The 10,053-nt window shown below is 46.7% G+C and overlaps 1 protein-coding gene across 2 annotated transcripts in view; it reads left to right on the top strand.

The window, feature by feature from the left end:
* The first annotated feature begins 4,910 nt into the window (after positions 1-4,910).
* MATN2 (matrilin 2) overlaps positions 4,911-10,053 on the top strand; it is a 188,091-nt gene continuing 182,948 nt past the window's right edge. The window contains exon 1 of one of the 2 annotated variants that reach the window (XM_004370749.1): positions 4,911-5,345. The gene's annotated coding sequence lies outside the window, so the exon portion shown is untranslated. The remainder of the gene's footprint in view (positions 5,346-10,053) is intronic. The other variant, XM_004370750.2, reaches the window with a different exon arrangement.

Raw genomic sequence — 10,053 nt, 5'->3', positions numbered from 1 at the left:
TAAAGTGAATGGAAGAAATAATGAAGTAAAAGAGCTGAACAGAAGATTTCAAAGGGCAGCTCGAGGAGACAAAGTAAAGTATTAAAAAGAGATGTGCAAAAACCTTGAGTTAGAAAACCAAAAGAGAAGAACATGCTTGGCATTTCCCAAGCTGAAATAACTGAAGGAAAAAAATCAAGCCTTGAGTTGCAGTACTGAAGGATTCTATGGGCAAAATACTGAACAATGCACGAAGCATCAAAAGAAGATGGAAGGAATACACAGAGTCACTGTACCAAAAAGAATTGGTCGACATTGAACCATTTCAGGAGGTGACATATGATCAAGAAATGATGGCATTGAAGGAAGAAGTCCAAGCTACACTGAAGGCATTGGTGAAAAACAAGGCTCCAGGAATTGATGGAATACCAAGTGAGATGTTTCAACAAACAGATGCAGCGCTGGAGACACTCACTCATCTATGCCAAGATTTGGAAGACAGCTACCTGGCCAACAGACTGGAAGAGATCCATATATGTGCCCATTCCGAAGAAAGGTGATCCAACAGAAGGTGGAAGTTATCAAACAATATCATTAATATCATATGCAAGTAAAATTTTGCTGAAGATCATTCGAAATCGGTTGCAGCAGTACATCGACAGGAAACTGCCAGAAATTCAAGCCTGATTCAGAAGAGGATGCAGAATGAGGGACATCATTGCTGGTGTCAGATGGATTTTGGCTGAAAGCAAAGAATGTCAGAAAGATGTTTACCTGTGTTTTATTGATTACACAAAGACATTCGACTGTAGATCATAACAAATTATGGATAACATTGTGAAGATGGAAATTCTGGAACACTTAATTATGCTCATGAGGAACCTGTGCTTAGACCAAGAGGCAGTTGTTTGGACAGAACAAGGCAATATTGTGAGGTTTAAAATCAAGAAAGGTGTGCGTCAAGCTTGTATCCTTTCACCATACTTACTCAATCTGTATGCTGATCAAATAATCTGAGGAGCTGGACTGTATGAAGAAGAACGCAGCATCAGGACTGGAGGAAGACTCATTGACTACCTGTGGTATGCAGATGACACAACCTTGCTTGCTGAAAGTGAAGAGGACTTGAAGCAGTTACTGATGAAGATCAAACACTACAGGCTTCAGTATGGATTACATTCACCTCCACATAAAGAAAACAAACATCCTCACAACTGGACCAATAAGCAACATCATGATAAACAGAGAAAAGATTGAAGTTGTCAAGGATTTCATTTTACTTGGATCCACAATCAACAGCCATGGAAGCAGCAGTCAAGAAATCAAATAACGTATTGCATCAGGCACATCTGCTGGAAAAGACCTCTTTAAAGGGTTAAAAAGCAAATATGTCACCTTGAGGACTAAGGTGCACCTGATCCAAGCCATGGTGTTTTCAGTCGCCACATGTACTTGTGGAAACTGGACAATGAATAAGGAAGACCAAAGAAGAATTAATGCCTTTGAATTATGGTGTTGGCAAAGAATATTGAACTGAACATGGACTGCCAGAAGAACGAACATATGTATCTTGGAAGAAGTATAGCAGAATGCTCCTTAGAAGCGAGGATGGTGAGACTTCATCTCACGTACTTTGGACACGTTATCAGGAGGAACCAGTCCCTGGAGAAGGGCATCATGCTTGGTAAAGTAGAGGGTCAGCAAAAGAGAGGAAGATCCTCAACAAGATGGATTTACACAGTGGCTGCAATGACAGGCTCAAGCATAGCAACAATAGTGAGGATGGCATTGGACAGGGCAGTGTTTCATTCTGTTGTACATAGGGTCTCTGTGAGTCAGAATCGACAGGACGGCACCTAACATCACCTTCATTCTGCCTTTCCATGTGGGATGATATGTTTATTCAGAAACAATCTCATCTGGGACAATGGTGCCACCAGCCAGCCTATCCTCAAGGGGACCCTCTGGACATGGAATCAGCTGTCCATGTTGAGGGCATCCAGAGGGAAGCACTACCCCGGCTAGGAGGATTCCCTACCCTGGGCTAGAGTGGAAGCCCAGCCACTGCCTTATAGTGCTCTCTTTCCACCCCACATCTCCAGCTCCCTCAAATGGGCGGCTGTCCCGATGCGGAGATGTCTCCTCTCTCAGGTGAGACAACCTGCCCTTCTACTTGAGTGAGAGGGAGAGGAGCTCCAACAGTTTACACAGAACATCATCAGTTGCCTAGAGAAACGCAGTGCACGTGAGGTAACATTGCAATTTTATTTTCTTCTCACTCGTTCAGTAAAAGGTTTATGTAGGCTATGGGTCTGTGAACCAACCTGGCTGCTCCTTGGTTTCCTCTTATCCCGGTCCCCTTTGTGTTTGATAAAGACTCATTTCAATCTGCCCTCTAAGCCAAGTAGAAAGGATTCTAATGCAAAACAAAAGGAAAATGTTTTAGTGTTTACGAGGAGCAAATGAATGTCTATTATGTCAAAAGTCTATATATGAGGCTGTTCATGAATGAGAGGCCTTAGTCAAATCACTACCCTTGCAACCTTTATTCCATAATAGATCCCATGTGGAGACAGAGAACTGAAAATTGATCCAGAGTATAGCTAAAAAGATCAGTTGCCATTGAGTCAGTTCCGACTCATGACAACCCATGTGTGTCAGAATAGAACTGTGCTCCAGAGGGTTTTCAATGGCAAATTTTTCAAGAAGTAGATCACCAGGCCTTTCTTCTGAGGTGCCTCTGGGTGGACTCATACATCCAACCTTTTGGTTAGCAGCCAATTAACCATTTGCACCCCCCAGAGTATAGCTACCAAGGTGTAATTAGTTTAAACAGCTCTCAATTTCAACTAACTAGTGAACTCTTAGACACTACACACCCTCATTCTTATCTGCTTACTTGAGTGTCCACATGAGAACTGAAAATCTTAACCCCATACTTCTGAATAAGGTTCTCTGTACAACCAGTGTGTGGTAGGGCCTAGTGAAAAAAGCCAAATTCAGACTTTTCCCATCAGCTATTATTATTATCAACTTGTGTTCACCCTGAAGACAACCAAGAAATTAAGGGAATTTGTTTTCTGACTTGGTATTTCAGGACACTGAGTTCACTTTTGCTTCATTTTGTTTTTCTGGCAAGACCTGAAGATCATCCCACAAGGTAGAACAACTCACTTGACCTATTTGAGTTGGCCCCAGACATGCTTCCTACAGAGATTTCCGGTTCTAAAGAATTCTGATAGAAGTCCTTGGGGGGAAAAACACTCATTTTAGTTGGCATACACCACAGTTGCTGAAATCAGTTACTAATTTCCTTAAAATTTACAAGGATTTCAGGATTGCTATTGTTCTCCTGATACATTACTGGATCATACCGGTGTCTTGGAATAAGGCAACACATTTTAATTGTAAATTTCCAGAAACTGTAACTCAGCTTTCCAGCTCTTAGGGGATTTTCACTGGCCTAGCCTCAGGAAGAATTTTTTTCTGTGGGATCCAAGACTTCAGAGACCAAACATTTGCTGAAGACTTTCCTCTGCTTTCTGACCTCCATCCACCTCCTCCCAAAGACGTACAAAGAAACTGGTATTTCTGATCACTGTAAGCAGCCAGGATCACCCCGTGGGCCTACAGTGCAGGCAAAGGGAGCCTTAGCCAAAATTCTTTCGTGGTATCATGGTACCGCTGAGCTGTTGGATGGCTTGAGTTTGCTAATCTTCTGCCTATGGTTAGAATTGTAATTACCTGCTCCGGGAGCTTTCTGAAGGGAGCCCTGGTGGTGCAATGATTAAGCGCCCGGCTACTAACCGAAAGCTGGGTGGTTCAAACCCACCAGCCGCTCTTTGGAAACCCTATGGAGCAGTTCTACTCTGTCCTATAGGGTCGCTGTGAGTTGGAATCGACTGGGTGGCAATGGATTTGTTTTTTGTTTTTTTTTTTTCTGAGCTTTTTTGAAAGGCGCCCTGGTGGCGCGATGATAAGCGCCTAGCTGCTAACAGAAAGGTGGGCGGTTCAAACCCACTAGGCACTTCCATGGACTAAAGATGTGGCTGCTTCCGTAAAGATTTACAGCCTTGGAAACCCTTATGGGGCAGTTCTACCCTGTCCTATCGGGTCACTATGAGTCGGACTCGACGGCAATGGGTTTGAGGTTTTTTTTTTTTTTCTTTTTTTGAGCCTTCTGAAGAATTGATTTTGTACCTGGTGTTTATTATTCATATTTCAGAAACCAACTCTGTCATCAAATAGGCATAATAGTTACAAAACAAAGGCAGCCAAGTGCGCTTAAATGATCAGACTCTGGCACATCCAGAGGTTTTGAAATGCGTTGGTTCTGCTGCCTCTCCCTGTAGCTTGTTAAAACCTGAACTGGGCGCGCTGCGTTAGTGGTTTGGGGTAGAATCTGTGTAGCCCTTATTAGGAAATGGTCCTGGCCTGTTGCACAGAGTGGGGTACCAGCCCGTTTTCCTGCCACTGACCAATCCTTCTGTCTTCTGCATCCCTCTACGGGCTCGGTGGGGACCTCTAAGGTGAGGCTCCCCCACTTTACAAAGTTGCAAATGTCTTCACCCATAATTTCAAAAGTCTTGTCTGAACTAGACTCTCATTGCTCCTTCAGGGTAGGAACCTTGTCTCCTCTCCGTCTGGCATCCTTACCTCCTCCCCCACCCCGGAGCCTGTCCCAGCCAGCGGGCCCTCTGTTAGTATGAATTGGCACTGGTGGGGTGATCTGGGCACTACCAAGACAGCTCCTGGCACTTGTCAACAATTATCCCAACTTTCATCACTTTCGTTTTCTTCATTATCGTCTTTGATGGATGCCTCCCACAGTCAGGACCTTCCCCCAGTAGAGTCTTCACCAGCCAAGCCCCGAAAACCCCCCTGTTTTCTGAGCCCGCCGCTCCTGACCCCTGGGGTCTGATCCCAGCCTGGGACGGAGCAAGGTGGCAGCAGGCAGGACGCACGGCCAGGGAGCCCAGCTCCAGGGGCTGTCCTGCAGGGTGGGGTTGCACTCGCGGCCGCTCCTTCTCCGCGCCTGCCCCATCCCCAAAGAGGACACCCCTCCTTCCGCCCGGCCCGCTCCCCACCCTCGCCGCGGCGCCGCCTCCAGCGCCCGCCCGCCCGCGCCCAGAGCCTCCCAGGCAGCCAGCGAGCGAGTGGAGCGCTCTGGAATGGGACTTGGAGGCGCCGGCGAAGGAGGAGACGGCTGCCACGGCAGCGATAGCAGCTCCGGCTTCTTCCTCGGCTCCCACGAGCGATCCTCGGAGGAGAGCCGCGGCTCTCGGAGAAGCGAGGAGGCCAACGAGGAAGCCCGGGGTGGCTGCGCCCCTGTCTCGAGGCTCCCCGCGTGCCGGCTGTGGCTGCAGGTGAGCGCGGCGCGCTTTTCCCGGGGCTCTGCACAGCCCGGCGCCCCGAGGCGCAGACAGACAAACAGACACATACAGCCTGGGCTGACGGGCGCTCGCGGCTTGGTCTCCTCAGGCCTGCGCCCCAGCCCGCGCCCCGAACCCCGCGGCTCCGCGCAGCCCCGAGCGCCAGGCGCTCCCTCCTGCCCCGGGCCGGTCGCTTCCCGACCCCTCTGGGGAGAGCAGTTGAGGGGTGGGCGGCGCTGTCCGGCCCTTGGCGGGGAGAGGTCTGGCCGCCCCCCGCGGACGAACTGGGCGCGCTGGCGGCGCAGTGCCCCGTGGGGGCGCTGTGCCCGCAGCGGGGGCCTTCATGTCCGATCCGCACCAACCTAGGGATGCAGAGACTTGTTGAGCGGGGTTCCAATGTGATCCTATTTTACTGGCAGGCCGAATGATTCCCATTTTACCCCCTCGGTAGGCTAGTATTTTAATGCCTCGTGTCATCTGGATTTTGTTCTTGAGCCTAAAGCTGAAGCTCCAGCATCCCTATATTGTGGGAGGAAGAAGAGGAAGGGAAGGGCATTTTGTGGTAGCTGCTGGAGACCCAGAGGACAGCTTCTGGAGAAGACAGAACAATAATAGAGCCCCTTGGATGATCTCTGGGACTGGGTGCACAAGACGGCACTCCTCTGGAACACACACCTTGAGCAAACCCAGTTGACTAAACTCCAGATTGTTATAAATCAGAGCCCAGCTGTCAAGAGACAGTCAAGTGGACATAGGGTGGGTGGTCAAGAGCAGACTCTGAGGTCAGCCTGCCTGGGTTCAAGTCCTGGCTGTAAAGCTTACAGAGTTGATGACTTGGGCAACTGACCCAACTATTCTTTGCCTCGGCTTGCTTATCTGTCTAATGGGGATGATAATACCTACCGGGTTGTTGTATTAAACAAGATATTACAAGTAAAGTCCTTAGAACAGTTTTAGGAGCATCCTAAGGTGAGATGAGCTCTGTCACCCATCTTTCCAGAAAAAGCAAGGAATTCACCTCCTTCCCAATTTAGAAGAGAGGTTCTGCCTGGATGTGTGAGGGTGGCAGATAATCCACATGCATTCCATCAGAGTTTTCTATTCAGGAGCCCACTCCTGCACAGGTCTCCCTGCTTGCTTTCAGGGACAGACTCATAAAACCCTGTCAAGATACCAAGATGGGTTTATGGCCTGGAAAGTTTCCTCTTGGTCCCTAAAACTTGGTTCCTTAGAATCCTTTGTTGAGAATGCAGATTCCTATAACTCTTCACCTCCTGTTTTTCCATCAATCTACACTTTTATTCCCACCAATAGGATTTAGTCTCATGCCCCCCTCTCTTTTCTACAAATCAGGGCTCCAAGGCTCCTTGCTCCCACAGTCCTCCAAGGCCTATAGGACAGAGTAGAACTGCCCCATACAGTTTCCGAGAAGCAGATGGTGGATTCGAATTGCTAACCTTTTGGTTAGCAGCCAAACTCTTAACCACTTAGCCAGAAGGGCTCCAGAGGTGTCTTAGCAGAGTCCAAATCTGAAATATCCTTGGACAATTGTCAGGCCCTAAGCTCTTATCAGCTAACACAATATGTCTCTGTTCAGCAAAAGGTAGTTGAGACGAGGCCTCAGATTTAAGGAAAGAGAAAATGATGGTGACTCCCTGAAAGGTAGAGAAGGAATAAGAGAACCATTGGAGGTTCTGGAAAGAAACTCCACAGCTTGCCTAGAAACAGCTCTGGCTGGTACCTAAGACAAGCGGTGAGTGAGGGGGTGGGAAGGCACAGGCTCAGGTCTTAGGAAAAGCAGGCCACAGAGGGTGGGATGGGTGTAAGTGCTGGCCTGAGCAATGTGGTGGGGTGTGAAGCTGGATAGCAGAAAAGAGAGGAGATGCTAAGACTTAGTGATGAGCAGTCCAGGTTTAAGACCAATCAAGTTGGTGAGTTTCTGATGCTATATTCCTGAGACTTGCTCCTCTCTGGTCTATAGCACATGCCAAGGGAGGATCTTTCTTGGGATTCCTCAGCTTCTAAGGAAGCTAAGGGGCACTCTCCTGCTTAAGATGCATGTGAGAATTACTCAGGAGGATCAGAGGAAGAGGGAAGTTGAAGCGCCAAGGAAAGTGTGGAGCATGCCGTTACTGTTGCTAGTAAACAGTGCTCAGGGAGACCTTCCAAGGTTACTACTTTGTCAAGCTCCAGCCTGTGAGGTCATCCTTGAACCCTGCCATGTAGTTTGACAGACAGCCACCAGTGCCATACCCAGCAGGACACTGAAGAAGCTCAGAGGGAATGGCTGGGCTAGGCTCAATTCCAGAGACCTAGGCTGTTGTCAGTAGTGGGTAGTGATGATGATGATAACTGTGACATTGACAGAGGTGAGAGGTAGTGGGGGTATATCCCAAAGGCACCCAAAGGGCCTAGGTTCCAGTCCCAGCCCTGTCACTCACCACCTATAAGGATTTGGAAAAGTTACTTAGACTCTTTTTGTGCCTCAGTTTCTTCATCTGCAAATGCCGGGATAGGACTGTTGGGAGAATTAAATTAGTTAACACACATGAAGTGCTTAGTATAGTGCTTGGCTCAGAGTAGGTGTTCAGTATTTACTAGCTACACTTATGGTTACTATCTGAGCCTTGGTTACGTTACCTGCCAAATGGACCTGGTCCTATCTATACCATAGGGTTGTTGTGAGGGTTCAATGAGGTAAGGAAAGTGAAAATTAGTTCAGCGTAGTGTGTAGGTTGTGGTAAGTGCTCAGACTTAGTTGGTTGAAACTAATGAATTTTTCACCAAAATATCTGCATGTAAAATCAGTGGCTGAGCAAGTGGCCAGCTAAGATTTTTGGAAAGTTCTTCTAAGAGTATTGTCAGAGGAACCTTTATCTACCTGTGGAGAGTATGGCTCACTGCCTACTGGATTACCCAGTTGCTATTTTAGGTTATTGTATTAGTTCCCTATGGCTGCTCTAACAAATTACCACAAATGTAGTGGCCTAAAGCAACACAAATTTTTTATCTTACAGTTCTGTAGATCACAAGTCCAAAATGGGCCCCACCAGGCTAACATCAAGGTGTTGGCAAGGTTGCATTTCTTTTGGAGGCTCTAAGAGAGAATGCTTCCTTGCCTTTTCCAGCTTTTAGAGTCTGCCCACACTCCTTGGCTTGTTGCCCACTTCCATCTTCAAAGTCAGCAGTGTCAGGCTGATTCCTTCTCAGGCTGCCATGTCTTTAGTTCTTGCTTCTGCCTCCCTCTCCTTTTAAGGACTCTTGTGATTACATTAGGCCTACCTGGGTAATCCAGGATAATCTCCCTATTTTAAGGTCAGCTGATTAGCAACCTTAATTCCATCTGCAAGCTAAATTCCCTTTGTCATGTAACATAACCTATTCACAGGTCCCAGGGATTAGGATGAGGACACCTTGTGTGTGTGGGGGGGGGGGCACTATTCTGCCTAACACAGTGCCTGAGAAGTTATTCCAAATCATGACCACCTGTGGAGCCTCATTCTTATTGCCCATCCCCTTCCAGGATGTGCACATGGCCCACTCAAGAGAGAATACCTGGTAAACTCTTTCCAAAGTCCCTGCTGCAGCTCCCACCCATCTCTTAACCCCCCTGCCCATGGTAGGACCTGACAGCAACAGTGCCTGGACTGGTGCTGCACACTTCATTTGTTAAGTACATTTTTATCAAAGGTTCATATAAAAAGGTGACAAACCGTTGGGTTTAGTTCAATGGATTTTTATAACTAGAACGCTCTCATATAAATACTTCCCAGATTGGCACTCCAGAAACTCCCCTTGTATCCTAACTGCTATCACCTATCCCCAAAGCTAACCACTGTTCTAATTTCTATCACAATAAGTAAACTTTCTTTATTGATATATATCTATCTGTATCTATCCATCCATCTGTCTATGCTCTCTCTATATATATAGAAAGGAGCACAAATCAAGGATGCATCTGGATTAATGTCCTTGAAGTGAACACATGTGTAACTAGCATTCTGATCAAGAAACACAACATTTTCAGCATCCCAAATTCCCTGCCATGCCCCCTTCCATTCACTACCACCCCAGACGTAACCACTGTTCTGATTCCTGTGACTGTAGATTAATTTTGCCTAATTTTGAATTTTATTTTGTTCACTATTACACTTGTAAGTTTCATCATATTAGTGCATAAAACAGTAATTTATTATTCATTATTGCTGAATACTATTCCACTGTATGTCTACTGCACAATTTATTTATCTATTCTACTGTTCAGGGCCATTTAGTTTGTTTCCATTCACACTGCATTTTGAAAGAGAGTGCTTACTTACTCCTATCTCAGCTGTCATAAACTCAATCCAAGCAGCAGAAAGCGAGAGACGTTGTATGGAGTTACAGGGCTGGAATGGAGAGTTGATGATGAAAGAGAGTGTGTTGGGAGGGGGTTTAGGGGGTGGTTGTTGAGGCTAACGTGGTAATGTAGGGCCGTATTATGGAGTTTTGAATGCCAAGCTAAGAAGTCTAGATTTTATCCTACTGGTATGTGGAAATCACTGATAGTGTTTGGGCAGGAACATGATAAACATGATACTGTGTTGAGAAGATTAAGATCAGTGCTGGTTCCAGATGGATTCAATAGGAGAGACTTAGAAACAGTCTATTAATCAAGATTAGGTTCAGCTGCAAGTTACAGAAAAAAAAAAAAAAAAAAAAA

This window comes from Trichechus manatus, unplaced genomic scaffold, assembly GCF_000243295.1.
Source record: "Trichechus manatus latirostris isolate Lorelei unplaced genomic scaffold, TriManLat1.0 scaffold00009, whole genome shotgun sequence".
Lineage (NCBI taxonomy): Eukaryota > Metazoa > Chordata > Mammalia > Sirenia > Trichechidae > Trichechus > Trichechus manatus.
Note: the sequence above shows the minus strand (reverse complement) of the source record. Positions and strands in the feature narration are given on the sequence as shown.